At 38.1% G+C, this 15,584-nt stretch overlaps 5 non-coding genes across 5 annotated transcripts; 1 reads left to right on the top strand and 4 right to left on the bottom strand.

Moving 5' to 3' along the window:
• Positions 1-1,222: 1,222 nt before the first annotated feature.
• On the bottom strand, positions 1,223-1,295 carry trnam-cau. The gene has a single exon. It is a non-coding gene; the product is annotated as a tRNA-Met (tRNA).
• A 4,219-nt stretch (positions 1,296-5,514) lies between these two features.
• trnad-guc lies at positions 5,515-5,586 on the top strand. Its single transcript has one exon. It is a non-coding gene; the product is annotated as a tRNA-Asp (tRNA).
• A 6,032-nt stretch (positions 5,587-11,618) lies between these two features.
• Positions 11,619-11,690, bottom strand: trnad-guc. The gene has a single exon. It is a non-coding gene; the product is annotated as a tRNA-Asp (tRNA).
• Positions 11,691-14,752: 3,062 nt separating this feature from the next.
• trnad-guc lies at positions 14,753-14,824 on the bottom strand. Its single transcript has one exon. It is a non-coding gene; the product is annotated as a tRNA-Asp (tRNA).
• A 317-nt stretch (positions 14,825-15,141) lies between these two features.
• Positions 15,142-15,213, bottom strand: trnag-gcc. Its single transcript has one exon. It is a non-coding gene; the product is annotated as a tRNA-Gly (tRNA).
• Between the last annotated feature and the right edge of the window lie 371 nt (positions 15,214-15,584).

Consider the following 15,584-nt stretch of genomic DNA (forward strand, 5'->3'; position numbering starts at 1 on the left):
GTATTAAGAAAGTAGCTGTAAAGGGTTAGCTTCCAAGGTTAAGTGGTAAGAGTGCCATAGCCTGTGTTGTGGAAGTTTAGGTTAAAGCACTGAGTGTGTAGCAAGTCGATTGTAGCTGTAGGCAGTAAGAGGAAGCTAGTGGGAGCGCACTAGTGTGTGGCAAGTAGGCTGTAGCAGGTAACGGTGAGCTGTAATCTGTATGTTAAAGTAGTGTTTTAAAGAGTAAGTCTTGAAAGCCTTTGGCAAGTAGGGTGTACCAAGTGTTGTGTCTGACCACCGTGTGTTTGTTGTAGGTGTGCCACGTGTGGCTCCTCTACACGTAGAGATGGCGTCTTCGAGCGGGCCAGCGGCACGACCCCCGTTTCGCCTCGTGTTGGACTGTCGGAGTCTTGTAAGAGAGACAGTGGCGACCTGGCGGACAAGTAGATCTTTGTAAGTATTGATTTATGTCTATGTCTATGTGTATGCCTAAGTGTTTGTTGATGTCTATGTGTATGTGTATGTGTATGCCTAAGTGTTTGTTGATGTCTATGTGTATGTCTATGTATATGCTTAAGTGTTTGTTGATGTCTCTGCCTTTGTTTATGTCTATGTGTATATCTATTTGATCTTCTATCTGTATATCTATGTGATTATCTCTGTGTATATCTATGTGTATATCTATGTGATTATCTATTTGTATATCTATGTGTATATCTATGTGTATATCTATGTGATTATCTATTTGTATATCTATGTGTATATCTATGTGTATATCTATGTGTATATCTATGTGATTATCTATTTGTATATCTATGTGTATATCTATGTAAATATCTATTTGTATATCTATGTGTATATCTCTTTGATTATCTCTGTGTATATCTATTTGATCATCTTTGTGTATATCTATGTGATGATCTGTTAGCTTATTTCTGTTTTGTTAACTTTGAGTAATAGTGGAATGAAGCAAGCAACATGGTGTAGGGGTCAGATTTTTATTGGCAAATTTGTTTACAGGAATGCTTGTCACTGTACATACTGATGTAAACATGAATAAAAATGTGATTCCAATTGTATGGTGAAGTCTGTGGCCTGGTTCTGTCTTGTAGTGGGTGGGGCTCGGGGGCGTGGCCAGGGGGCGGGGCTTGTCGGGAAAAAAAACAGGGTTCCGACTGCTCCATAGGACCGAAAAACCTGAAAGAAAAACTTTATATATATATAAAATGAATGATAAAACACATGCCCCGTGTGAGGCTCGAACTCACGACCTTCAGATTATGAGACTGACGCGCTGCCTACTGCGCCAACGAGGCCCATGAAGACCTTAACAAAGTGAACCGGACTAGTCAGAAAGCCAAAAGAATGTGGTCATATGTAACACGGACCACCTCTGAATGTGGTCTGAGTGATCAGGTGCATCTTGAGTGCATTCAGTCTGAACTGGGTTAATTTTGATCCATTTTGGCTTTGCTGTTGGTAATTGATGACACTGTAGCCTCGGGTATCCCCGCCCGCGTGACCGGCGGGGACACCATTTTTCTAGGAAAAACAGCAGTTTTCGAGGAAAAACAGACAACGAGAGTTGTACAAATCAAGTGCACCCATGCACTTAAACAAGTGCAGATCAGTAGTTGTGTGTTTCAACAGTGTCAAACTATAGATATCTCCTCGTTAGTATAGTGGTAAGTATCCCCGCCTGTCACGCGGGAGACGGGGGTTCGATTCCCTGACGGGGAGTGGTTACATTTTCTTTCGGCCTCCTTTTCTTATTGTTATTTTGTACCTCAAACACAACCTCCGACATATTTGCATATTAGTTAAGACAGTAATGTCATGATGTGTGTATTTTTTGAAGTCGGAAGATGCATATTTGTCAAATGATGTATATTAGAGAGAGAGAGAGAGAGAGAGAGGGAGAGAGAGAGAGAGAGAGAGAGATGTGTGTGAGAGTGACAAGCTCTGTGTGTGTGTGTGTGTGAGAGAGTTGTGGTCTCTCTCTCTCTCGCTCTCTCTCTCTCTCTCTCTCGCTCTCTCTTTTTCACTCACACTCTCTCTCCCAGAAAATCCTTTGAATTTCAGAAAGTTTACTCTCTCTCTAACACACACTCTATGTCTCTCTACCATTCACAGAAACATACTCTCTACCACTCTCTCTCTCTTTCTCTCTCTCCCTACCTCTGTCTCTTTCTATGTCTCTCTACCCTTCTCTTGTCCAACCCACATTCACTGACATCACAGCTTAATGATCCAATCAGAGGCAGGCCATTTTGTCACTGTGTGTGTGTGTGAAAAAAAACAGACCTGTTAATAACGTTAATAGTTACACTGCATCCTACATTGTGATTTTACAGTTAATACATGTGGTTATTTCAATATTTTATTATAAAAAAATGTTCTTAGATTTTAAAAAAACATAACAAACAGTATCAATACAATTTATTACTGTAAATGGAGGAAATGTTTTACCATAATTTAACGGTGCTATTTCGGCAACCACAGCTGCCGGTACATTACTGTAAAAACAACATTTTTTTTTTTTACAATGTAGGATGCAGTGTAACTATTAACGTTATTAACAGGTCTGTTTTTTTTTATCACTTCTCCAACGACAAATCCTTGCTGAAATTCAAAGGATTTTCTGGGAGAGAGAGAGAGAGAGAGAGAGAGAGAGAGAGAGAGGTGTGTGAGAGTGACAAGCTCTGTGTGTGTGAGCGAGTTGTGGTCTCTCTCTCTCTCGCTCTCTCTTTTTCACTCACACTCTCTCTCCCAGAAAATCCTTTGAATTTCAGAAAGTTTTCTCTCTCTCTTACACACACTCTATGTCTCTCTACCATTCACAGAAACATACTCTCTACCACTCTCTCTCTCTTTCTCTCTCTCCCTACCTCAGTCTCTTTCTATGTCTCTCTACCCTTCTCTTGTCCAACCCACATTCACTGACATCACAGCTTAATGATCCAATCAGAGGCAGGCCATTTTGTCACTGTCAAAGCCCTGGCCAATCAGCCCCTGTATGATAATTCACTTTAACAGTTTAGAAGTAAAAAGTGTGTTCAGCTTAGTACACTGGTTTTAAAACTGAAACAGTTTCAATGTAAACTTGTGAACATTTTTTTCTCATTCAGAGATATTATGTGATATGTTCAACTTTGATATTTTCATGTTTACAACTTCATAAATATCAAATAAAGAGTTTCTGTGTTTCAAAATTTTAAGGTGGATTTTTTTGTGGCTGTTTTGTTGGGCGGGGTTTTTTTTTCCAGGTAAAACAATGCATTTATAAAATGTCAAAAAAAATTTATCACAGAAAAATATTGAAATAAGCACATGACAAAATGGCCTGCCTCTGATTGGATCATTAAGCTGTGATGTCAGTGAATGTGGGTTGGACAAGAAAAGGGTAGAGAGACATAGAAAGAGACTGATGTAGGGAGAGAGAGAAAGAGAGAGAGAGTGGTAGAGAGTATGTTTCTGTGAATGGTAGAGAGACATAGAGTGTGTGTAAGAGAGAGAGTAAACTTTCTGAAATTCAAAGGATTTTCTGGGAGAGAGAGTGTGAGTGAAAAAGAGAGAGCGAGAGAGAGAGAGAGAGACCACAACTCGCTCACACACACACACAGAGCTTGTCACTCTCACACACATCTCTCTCTCTCTCTCTCTCTCTCTCTCTCTCTCTCTCTCTCTCTCTCCCAGAAAATCCTTTGAATTTCAGCAAGGATTTGTCGTTGGAGAAGTGATAAAAAAAACAGACCTGTTAATAACGTTAATAGTTTCACTGCATCCTACATTGTAAAAAAAAAAAATGTTGTTTTTACAGTAATGTACCGGCAGCTGTGGTTGCCGAAATAGCACCGTTAAATTATGGTAAAACATTTCCTCCATTTACAGTAATAAATTGTATTGATACTGTTGATTTTACAGTTAATACATGTGGTTATTTCAATATTTTATTGTAAAAAAAAATGTTCTTAGATGGAAAAAAAACATAGTTTTACCTGAAAATTCACATGGAAACATGTTATTTTGAGCGGCATGGTTGTGCAGTGGTTAGTACTGTCGCCTCACAGCAAGAGGGTTCCAGGTTCGAACCCCGGTCTGGACCCTTCTGTGTAGAGTAAAAAATTATAGAAAAATATTGAAATAAGCACATTTTTAAACTGTAAACTCTATGCTTGATTCAGTATTTTACCAGTTTGAACATTTAGAACACATTGTTTTACCAATAAAAATAACATGTTTCCATGTAAATTTTCAGGTAAAACTATGTTTTTTTTAATCTAAGAACATTTTTTTTATAATAAAATATTGAAATAACCACATGTATTAACTGTAAAATCAACAGTATCAATACAATTTATTACTGTAAATGGAGGAAATGTTTTACCATAATTTAACGGTGCTATTTCGGCAACCACAGCTGCCGGTACATTACTGTAAAAACAACATTTTTTTTTTTTACAATGTAGGATGCAGTGTAACTATTAACGTTATTAACAGGTCTGTTTTTTTATCACTTCTCCAACGACAAATCCTTGCTGAAATTCAAAGGATTTTCTGGGAGAGAGAGAGAGAGAGAGAGAGAGAGAGAGAGAGAGAGAGAGAGAGAGAGAGATGTGTGTGAGAGTGACAAGCTCTGTGTGTGTGAGGAACTTGTGGTCTCTCTCTCTCTCGCTCTCTCTTTTTCACTCACACTCTCTCTCCCAGAAAATCCTTTGAATTTCAGAAAGTTTTCTCTCTCTCTAACACACACTCTATGTCTCTCTACCATTCACAGAAACATACTCTCTACCACTCTCTCTCTCTTTCTCTCTCTCCCTACCTCAGTCTCTTTCTATGTCTCTCTACCCTTCTCTTGTCCAACCCACATTCACTGACATCACAGCTTAATGATCCAATCAGAGGCAGGCCATTTTGTCACTGTGTGTGTGTGTGTGTGAAAAAAAACAGACCTGTTAATAACGTTAATAGTTACACTGCATCCTACATTGTGATTTTACAGTTAATACATGTGGTTATTTCAATATTTTATTATAAAAAAAATGTTCTTAGATTTTAAAAAAACATAACAAACAGTATCAGTACAATTTATTACTGTAAATGGAGGAAATGTTTTACCATAATTTAACGGTGCTATTTCGGCAACCACAGCTGCCGGTACATTACTGTAAAAACAACATTTTTTTTTTTTTACAATGTAGGATGCAGTGTAACTATTAACGTTATTAACAGGTCTGTTTTTTTTTCACACACACACACACAGTGACAAAATGGCCTGCCTCTGATTATTAATTATTAATTAGTTTAAACTTACTGTAATTTTGATCCATTTTGGCTTTGCTGTTGGTAATTGATGACACTGTAGCCTCGGGTATCCCCGCCCGCGTGACCGGCGGGGACACCATTTTTCTAGGAAAAACAGCAGTTTTCGAGGAAAAACAGACAACGAGAGTTGTACAAATCAAGTGCACCCATGCACTTAAACAAGTGCAGATCAGTAGTTGTGTGTTTCAACAGTGTCAAACTATAGATATCTCCTCGTTAGTATAGTGGTAAGTATCCCCGCCTGTCACGCGGGAGACGGGGGTTCGATTCCCCGACGGGGAGTGGTTACATTTTCTTTCGGCCTCCTTTTCTTATCGTTATTTTGTACCTCAAACACAACCTCCGACATATTTGCATATTAGTTAAGACAGTAATGTCATGATGTGTGTATTTTTTGAAGTCGGAAGATGCATATTTGTCAAATGATGTATATTAGAGAGAGAGAGAGAGAGAGAGAGAGAGAGAGAGAGAGAGAGAGAGATGTGTGTGAGAGTGACAAGCTCTGCGTGTGTGTGTGTGAGCGAGTTGTGGTCTCTCTCTCTCTCTCTCTCTCTCTCTCTCTCTCTCTCTCTCTCTCTCTCTCCCAGAAAATCCTTAGAATTTCAGAAAGTTTACTCTCTCTCTTACACACACTCTATGTCTCTCTACCATTCACAGAAACATACTCTCTACCACTCTCTCTCTCTTTCTCTCTCTCCCTACCTCAGTCTCTTTCTATGTCTCTCTACCCTTCTCTTGTCCAACCCACATTCACTGACATCACAGCTTAATGATCCAATCAGAGGCAGGCCATTTTGTCACTGTGTGTGTGTGTGTGAAAAAAAACAGACCTGTTAATAACGTTAATAGTTACACTGCATCCTACATTGTGATTTTACAGTTAATACATGTGGTTATTTCAATATTTTATTATAAAAAAAATGTTCTTAGATTTTAAAAAAACATAACAAACAGTATCAATACAATTTATTACTGTAAATGGAGGAAATGTTTTACCATAATTTAACGGTGCTATTTCGGCAACCACAGCTGCCGGTACATTACTGTAAAAACAACATTTTTTTTTTTTTTACAATGTAGGGTGCAGTGTAACTATTAACGTTATTAACAGGTCTGTTTTTTTTATCACTTCTCCAACGACAAATCCTTGCTGAAATTCAAAGGATTTTCTGGGAGAGAGAGAGAGAGAGAGAGAGAGAGAGAGAGAGAGAGAGAGGTGTGTGAGAGTGACAAGCTCTGTGTGTGTGAGCGAGTTGTGGTCTCTCTCTCTCTCGCTCTCTCTTTTTCACTCACACTCTCTCTCCCAGAAAATCCTTTGAATTTCAGAAAGTTTTCTCTCTCTCTTACACACACTCTATGTCTCTCTACCATTCACAGAAACATACTCTCTACCACTCTCTCTCTCTTTCTCTCTCTCCCTACCTCAGTCTCTTTCTATGTCTCTCTACCCTTCTCTTGTCCAACCCACATTCACTGACATCACAGCTTAATGATCCAATCAGAGGCAGGCCATTTTGTCACTGTGTGTGTGTGTGTGAAAAAAAACAGACCTGTTAAGAACGTTAATAGTTACACTGCATCCTACATTGTGATTTTACAGTTAATACATGTGGTTATTTCAATATTTTATTATAAAAAAAATGTTCTTAGATTTAAAAAAAACATAACAAACAGTATCAGTACAATTTATTACTGTAAATGGAGGAAATGTTTTACCATAATTTAACGGTGCTATTTCGGCAACCACAGCTGCCGGTACATTACTGTAAAAACAACATTTTTTTTTTTTTACAATGTAGGATGCAGTGTAACTATTAACGTTATTAACAGGTCTGTTTTTTTTATCACTTCTCCAACGACAAATCCTTGCTGAAATTCAAAGGATTTTCTGGGAGAGAGAGAGAGAGAGAGAGAGAGAGAGAGAGAGATGTGTGTGAGAGTGACAAGCTCTGTGTGTGTGAGCGAGTTGTGGTCTCTCTCTCTCTCGCTCTCTCTTTTTCACTCACACTCTCTCTCCCAGAAAATCCTTTGAATTTCAGAAAGTTTTCTCTCTCTCTTACACACACTCTATGTCTCTCTACCATTCACAGAAACATACTCTCTACCACTCTCTCTCTCTTTCTCTCTCTCCCTACCTCTGTCTCTTTCTATGTCTCTCTACCCTTCTCTTGTCCAACCCACATTCACTGACATCACAGCTTAATGATCCAATCAGAGACAGGCCATTTCGTCACCGTCAAAGCCCTGGCCAATCAGCCCCTGTATGATAATTCACTTTAACAGTTTAGAAGTAAAACGTGTGTTCAGCTTAGTACACTGGTTTTAAAACTGAAACAGTTTCAGTGTAAACTTGTGAACATGTTTTTCTCATTCAGAGATATTATGTGATATGTTCAACTTTGATATTTTCATGTTTACAACTTCATAAATATCAAATAAAGAGTTTCTGTGTTTCAAAATTTTAAGATGGATTTTTTTTGTGGCTGTTTTGTTGGGCGGGGTTTTTTTTTTTCCAGGTAAAACAATGCATTTATAAAATGTCAAAAAAAAAATTATCACAGAAAAATATTGAAATAAGCACATGACAAAATGGCCTGCCTCTGATTGGATCATTAAGCTGTGATGTCAGTGAATGTGGGTTGGACAAGAAAAGGGTAGAGAGACATAGAAAGAGACTGAGGTAGGGAGAGAGAGAAAGAGAGAGAGAGTGGTAGAGAGTATGTTTCTGTGAATGGTAGAGAGACATAGAGTGTGTGTAAGAGAGAGAGAAAACTTTCTGAAATTCAAAGGATTTTCTGGGAGAGAGTGTGTGTGTGAAAAAGAGAGAGCGAGAGAGAGAGAGAGAGACCACAACTCGCTCACACACACACACACAGAGCTTGTCACTCTCACACACATCTCTCTCTCTCTCTCTCTCTCTCTCTCTCTCTCTCTCTCTCTCTCTCTCTCTCTCTCCCAGAAAATCCTTTGAATTTCAGCAAGGATTTGTCGTTGGAGAAGTGATAAAAAAAAACAGACCTGTTAATAACGTTAATAGTTACACTGCATCCTACATTGTAAAAAAAAAAAATGTTCTTAGATTAAAAAAAACATAGTTTTACCTGAAAATTTACATGGAAACATGTTATTTTTATTGGTAAAACAATGTGTTCTAAATGTTCAAACTGGTAAAATACTGAATCAAGCATAGAGTTTACAGTTTAAAAATGTGCTTATTTCAATATTTTTCCAGAATTTTTTACTCTACACAGAAGGGTCCAGACCGGGGTTCGAACCTGGAACCCTCTTGCTGTGAGACGACAGTACTAACCACTGCACAACCATGCCACCCAAAATAACATGTTTCCATGTGAATTTTCAGGTAAAACTATGTTTTTTTTCCATCTAAGAACATTTTTTTTTACAATAAAATATTGAAATAACCACATGTATTAACTGTAAAATCAACAGTATCAATACAATTTATTACTGTAAATAGAGGAAATGTTTTACCATAATTTAACGGTGCTATTTCGGCAACCACAGCTGCCGGTACATTACTGTAAAAACAACATTTTTTTTTTTTACAATGTAGGATGCAGTGTAACTATTAACGTTATTAACAGGTCTGTTTTTTTTATCACTTCTCCAACGACAAATCCTTGCTGAAATTCAAAGGATTTTCTGGGAGAGAGAGAGAGAGAGAGAGAGAGAGAGAGAGAGAGAGAGAGAGATGTGTGTGTGAGAGTGACAAGCTCTGTGTGTGTGAGCGAGTTGTGGTCTCTCTCTCTCTCGCTCTCTCTTTTTCACACACACTCTCTCTCCCAGAAAATCCTTTGAATTTCAGAAAGTTTTCTCTCTCTCTTACACACACTCTATGTCTCTCTACCATTCACAGAAACATACTCTCTACCACTCTCTCTCTCTTTCTCTCTCTCCCTACCTCTGTCTCTTTCTATGTCTCTCTACCCTTCTCTTGTCCAACCCACATTCACTGACATCACAGCTTAATGATCCAATCAGAGGCAGGCCATTTCGTCACCGTCAAAGCCCTGGCCAATCAGCCCCTGTATGATAATTCACTTTAACAGTTTAGAAGTAAAACGTGTGTTCAGCTTAGTACACTGGTTTTAAAACTGAAACAGTTTCAATGTAAACTTGTGAACATGTTTTTCTCATTCAGAGATATTATGTGATATGTTCAACTTTGATATTTTCATGTTTACAACTTCATAAATATCAAATAAAGAGTTTCTGTGTTTCAAAATTTTAGGGTGGATTTTTTTGTGGCTGTTTTGTTGGGCGGGGTTTTTTTTTCCAGGTAAAATAATGCATTTATAAAATGTAAAAAAAAAAATTTATCACAGAAAAATATTGAAATAAGCACATGACAAAATGGCCTGCCTCTGATTGGATCATTAAGCTGTGATGTCAGTGAATGTGGGTTGGACAAGAGAAGGGTAGAGAGACATAGAAAGAGACTGAGGTAGGGAGAGAGAGAAAGAGAGAGAGAGTGGTAGAGAGTATGTTTCTGTGAATGGTAGAGAGACATAGAGTGTGTGTAAGAGAGAGAGAAAACTTTCTGAAATTCAAAGGATTTTCTGGGAGAGAGAGTGTGAGTGAAAAAGAGAGAGCGAGAGAGAGAGAGACCACAACTCGCTCACACACACAGAGCTTGTCACTCTCACACACCTCTCTCTCTCTCTCTCTCTCTCTCTCTCTCTCTCTCCCAGAAAATCCTTTGAATTTCAGCAAGGATTTGTCGTTGGAGAAGTGATAAAAAAAACAGACCTGTTAATAACGTTAATAGTTACACTGCACCCTACATTGTAAAAAAAAAAAAAATGTTGTTTTTACATTAATGTACCGGCAGCTGTGGTTGCCGAAATAGCACCGTTAAATTATGGTAAAACATTTCCTCCATTTACAGTAATAAATTGTATTGATACTGTTTGTTATGTTTTTTTTAAATCTAAGAACATTTTTTTTATAATAAAATATTGAAATAACCACATGTATTAACTGTAAAATCACAATGTAGGATGCAGTGTAACTATTAACGTTATTAACAGGTCTGTTTTTTTTCACACACACACACACAGTGACAAAATGGCCTGCCTCTGATTGGATCATTAAGCTGTGATGTCAGTGAATGTGGGTTGGACAAGAGAAGGGTAGAGAGACATAGAAAGAGACTGAGGTAGGGAGAGAGAGAAAGAGAGAGAGAGTGGTAGAGAGTATGTTTCTGTGAATGGTAGAGAGACATAGAGTGTGTGTAAGAGAGAGAGAAAACTTTCTGAAATTCAAAGGATTTTCTGGGAGAGAGAGTGTGAGTGAAAAAGAGAGAGCGAGAGAGAGAGAGACCACAACTCGCTCACACACACAGAGCTTGTCACTCTCACACACCTCTCTCTCTCTCTCTCTCTCTCTCTCTCTCTCTCTCTCTCCCAGAAAATCCTTTGAATTTCAGCAAGGATTTGTCGTTGGAGAAGTGATAAAAAAAACAGACCTGTTAATAACGTTAATAGTTACACTGCACCCTACATTGTAAAAAAAAAAAAAAATGTTGTTTTTACAGTAATGTACCGGCAGCTGTGGTTGCCGAAATAGCACCGTTAAATTATGGTAAAACATTTCCTCCATTTACAGTAATAAATTGTATTGATACTGTTTGTTATGTTTTTTTAAAATCTAAGAACATTTTTTTTATAATAAAATATTGAAATAACCACATGTATTAACTGTAAAATCACAATGTAGGATGCAGTGTAACTATTAACGTTATTAACAGGTCTGTTTTTTTTCACACACACACACACAGTGACAAAATGGCCTGCCTCTGATTGGATCATTAAGCTGTGATGTCAGTGAATGTGGGTTGGACAAGAGAAGGGTAGAGAGACATAGAAAGAGACTGAGGTAGGGAGAGAGAGAAAGAGAGAGAGAGTGGTAGAGAGTATGTTTCTGTGAATGGTAGAGAGACATAGAGTGTGTGTAAGAGAGAGAGTAAACTTTCTGAAATTCTAAGGATTTTCTGGGAGAGAGAGAGAGAGAGAGAGAGAGAGAGAGAGAGAGAGAGAGAGAGACCACAACTCGCTCACACACACACACGCAGAGCTTGTCACTCTCACACACATCTCTCTCTCTCTCTCTCTCTCTCTCTCTCTCTCTCTCTCTCTCTCTAATATACATCATTTGACAAATATGCATCTTCCGACTTCAAAAAATACACACATCATGACATTACTGTCTTAACTAATATGCAAATATGTCGGAGGTTGTGTTTGAGGTACAAAATAACGATAAGAAAAGGAGGCCGAAAGAAAATGTAACCACTCCCCGTCGGGGAATCGAACCCCCGTCTCCCGCGTGACAGGCGGGGATACTTACCACTATACTAACGAGGAGATATCTATAGTTTGACACTGTTGAAACACACAACTACTGATCTGCACTTGTTTAAGTGCATGGGTGCACTTGATTTGTACAACTCTCGTTGTCTGTTTTTCCTCGAAAACTGCTGTTTTTCCTAGAAAAATGGTGTCCCCGCCGGTCACGCGGGCGGGGATACCCGAGGCTACAGTGTCATCAATTACCAACAGCAAAGCCAAAATGGATCAAAATTACAGTAAGTTTAAACTAATTAATAATTAATAATCAGAGGCAGGCCATTTTGTCACTGTGTGTGTGTGTGTGAAAAAAAAACAGACCTGTTAATAACGTTAATAGTTACACTGCATCCTACATTGTAAAAAAAAAAAAATGTTGTTTTTACAGTAATGTACCGGCAGCTGTGGTTGCCGAAATAGCACCGTTAAATTATGGTAAAACATTTCCTCCATTTACAGTAATAAATTGTACTGATACTGTTTGTTATGTTTTTTTAAAATCTAAGAACATTTTTTTTATAATAAAATATTGAAATAACCACATGTATTAACTGTAAAATCACAATGTAGGATGCAGTGTAACTATTAACGTTATTAACAGGTCTGTTTTTTTTCACACACACACACACACAGTGACAAAATGGCCTGCCTCTGATTGGATCATTAAGCTGTGATGTCAGTGAATGTGGGTTGGACAAGAGAAGGGTAGAGAGACATAGAAAGAGACTGAGGTAGGGAGAGAGAGAAAGAGAGAGAGAGTGGTAGAGAGTATGTTTCTGTGAATGGTAGAGAGACATAGAGTGTGTGTTAGAGAGAGAGAAAACTTTCTGAAATTCAAAGGATTTTCTGGGAGAGAGAGTGTGAGTGAAAAAGAGAGAGCGAGAGAGAGAGAGACCACAAGTTCCTCACACACACAGAGCTTGTCACTCTCACACACATCTCTCTCTCTCTCTCTCTCTCTCTCTCTCTCTCTCTCTCTCTCTCTCTCTCTCTCTCTCCCAGAAAATCCTTTGAATTTCAGCAAGGATTTGTCGTTGGAGAAGTGATAAAAAAACAGACCTGTTAATAACGTTAATAGTTACACTGCATCCTACATTGTAAAAAAAAAAAATGTTGTTTTTACAGTAATGTACCGGCAGCTGTGGTTGCCGAAATAGCACCGTTAAATTATGGTAAAACATTTCCTCCATTTACAGTAATAAATTGTATTGATACTGTTGATTTTACAGTTAATACATGTGGTTATTTCAATATTTTATTATAAAAAAAATGTTCTTAGATTAAAAAAAACATAGTTTTACCTGAAAATTTACATGGAAACATGTTATTTTTATTGGTAAAACAATGTGTTCTAAATGTTCAAACTGGTAAAATACTGAATCAAGCATAGAGTTTACAGTTTAAAAATGTGCTTATTTCAATATTTTTCTATAATTTTTTACTCTACACAGAAGGGTCCAGACCGGGGTTCGAACCTGGAACCCTCTTGCTGTGAGGCGACAGTACTAACCACTGCACAACCATGCCGCTCAAAATAACATGTTTCCATGTGAATTTTCAGGTAAAACTATGTTTTTTTTCCATCTAAGAACATTTTTTTTTACAATAAAATATTGAAATAACCACATGTATTAACTGTAAAATCAACAGTATCAATACAATTTATTACTGTAAATGGAGGAAATGTTTTACCATAATTTAACGGTGCTATTTCGGCAACCACAGCTGCCGGTACATTAGTGTAAAAACAACATTTTTTTTTTTTACAATGTAGGATGCAGTGAAACTATTAACGTTATTAACAGGTCTGTTTTTTTTATCACTTCTCCAACGACAAATCCTTGCTGAAATTCAAAGGATTTTCTGGGAGAGAGAGAGAGAGAGAGAGAGAGAGAGAGAGAGAGAGAGAGAGAGAGAGAGAGATGTGTGTGAGAGTGACAAGCTCTGTGTGTGTGTGTGAGCGAGTTGTGGTCTCTCTCTCTCTCTCTCGCTCTCTCTTTTTCACACACACTCTCTCTCCCAGAAAATCCTTTGAATTTCAGAAAGTTTACTCTCTCTCTTACACACACTCTATGTCTCTCTACCATTCACAGAAACATACTCTCTACCACTCTCTCTCTCTTTCTCTCTCTCCCTACCTCTGTCTCTTTCTATGTCTCTCTACCCTTCTCTTGTCCAACCCACATTCACTGACATCACAGCTTAATGATCCAATCAGAGGCAGGCCATTTCGTCACCGTCAAAGCCCTGGCCAATCAGCCCCTGTATGATAATTCACTTTAACAGTTTAGAAGTAAAAAGTGTGTTCAGCTTAGTACACTGGTTTTAAAACTGAATCAGTTTCAATGTAAACTTGTGAACATGTTTTTCTCATTTAGAGATATTATGTGATATGTTCAACTTTGATATTTTCATGTTTACAACTTCATAAATATCAAATAAAGAGTTTCTGTGTTTCAAAATTTTAAGGTGGATTTTTTTGTGGCTGTTTTGTTGGGCGGGGTTTTTTTTTCCAGGTAAAATAATGCATTTATAAAATGTAAAAAAAAAATGTATCACAGAAAAATATTGAAATAAGCACATGACAAAATGGCCTGCCTCTGATTGGATCATTAAGCTGTGATGTCAGTGAATGTGGGTTGGACAAGAGAAGGGTAGAGAGACATAGAAAGAGACAGAGGTAGGGAGAGAGAGAAAGAGAGAGAGAGTGGTAGAGAGTATGTTTCTGTGAATGGTAGAGAGACATAGAGTGTGTGTAAGAGAGAGAGTAAACTTTCTGAAATTCAAAGGATTTTCTGGGAGAGAGAGTGTGAGTGAAAAAGAGAGAGCGAGAGAGAGAGAGACCACAACTCGCTCACACACACACACGCAGAGCTTGTCACTCTCACACACATCTCTCTCTCTCTCTCTCTCTCTCTCTCTCTCTCTAATATACATCATTTGACAAATATGCATCTTCCGACTTCAAAAAATACACACATCATGACATTACTGTCTTAACTAATATGCAAATATGTCGGAGGTTGTGTTTGAGGTACAAAATAACGATAAGAAAAGGAGGCCGAAAGAAAATGTAACCACTCCCCGTCGGGGAATCGAACCCCCGTCTCCCGCGTGACAGGCGGGGATACTTACCACTATACTAACGAGGAGATATCTATAGTTTGACACTGTTGAAACACACAACTACTGATCTGCACTTGTTTAAGTGCATGGGTGCACTTGATTTGTACAACTCTAGTTGTCTGTTTTTCCTCGAAAACTGCTGTTTTTCCTAGAAAAATGGTGTCCCCGCCGGTCACGCGGGCGGGGATACCCGAGGCTACAGTGTCATCAATTACCAACAGCAAAGCCAAAATGGATCAAAATTACGGTAAGTTTAAGCCACTTGAACAGAGTTAATATACATCATTTGACAAATATGCATCTTCCGACTTCAAAAAATACACACATTTGCAAAAGCATATGTTGCATTGGTCGGGAATCGAACCCGGGTGAACCCACGTGGCAGGCGAAAATTCTACCACTGAACCACCAATGCCCACAAAATATAACTCACATGCGTTTATTTAAGTTGAAGCAACCTTTAGGACAACGCACTTGCTCTTTTATAGATATGTCTAACACATGCCTAAACATGACAATATTTTGACTTCAGCAGAGTCCGATGTTAACTTGATCATTACAGATCAACATACTAAAACCTTAGTCAAACACTAACCACCAATGAATCACGAAAGGAGTATAAAGGGGGAGGGAAAGAAAAATATCTACAATTATATCATCAAGGCGCCTCAAACAAGCGCATCTTGGACGTGTAAACGATATCAACTGATTACCTCAAATGTCCTTAAGGAAAGGAAAAACAACAACAACAAAAAAAACCACGAAACACACAGCACAATTGGCTGA

The sequence above is a fragment of the Toxotes jaculatrix genome, chromosome 24 (assembly GCF_017976425.1).
Source record: "Toxotes jaculatrix isolate fToxJac2 chromosome 24, fToxJac2.pri, whole genome shotgun sequence".
NCBI classification, from domain to species: domain Eukaryota; kingdom Metazoa; phylum Chordata; class Actinopteri; family Toxotidae; genus Toxotes; species Toxotes jaculatrix.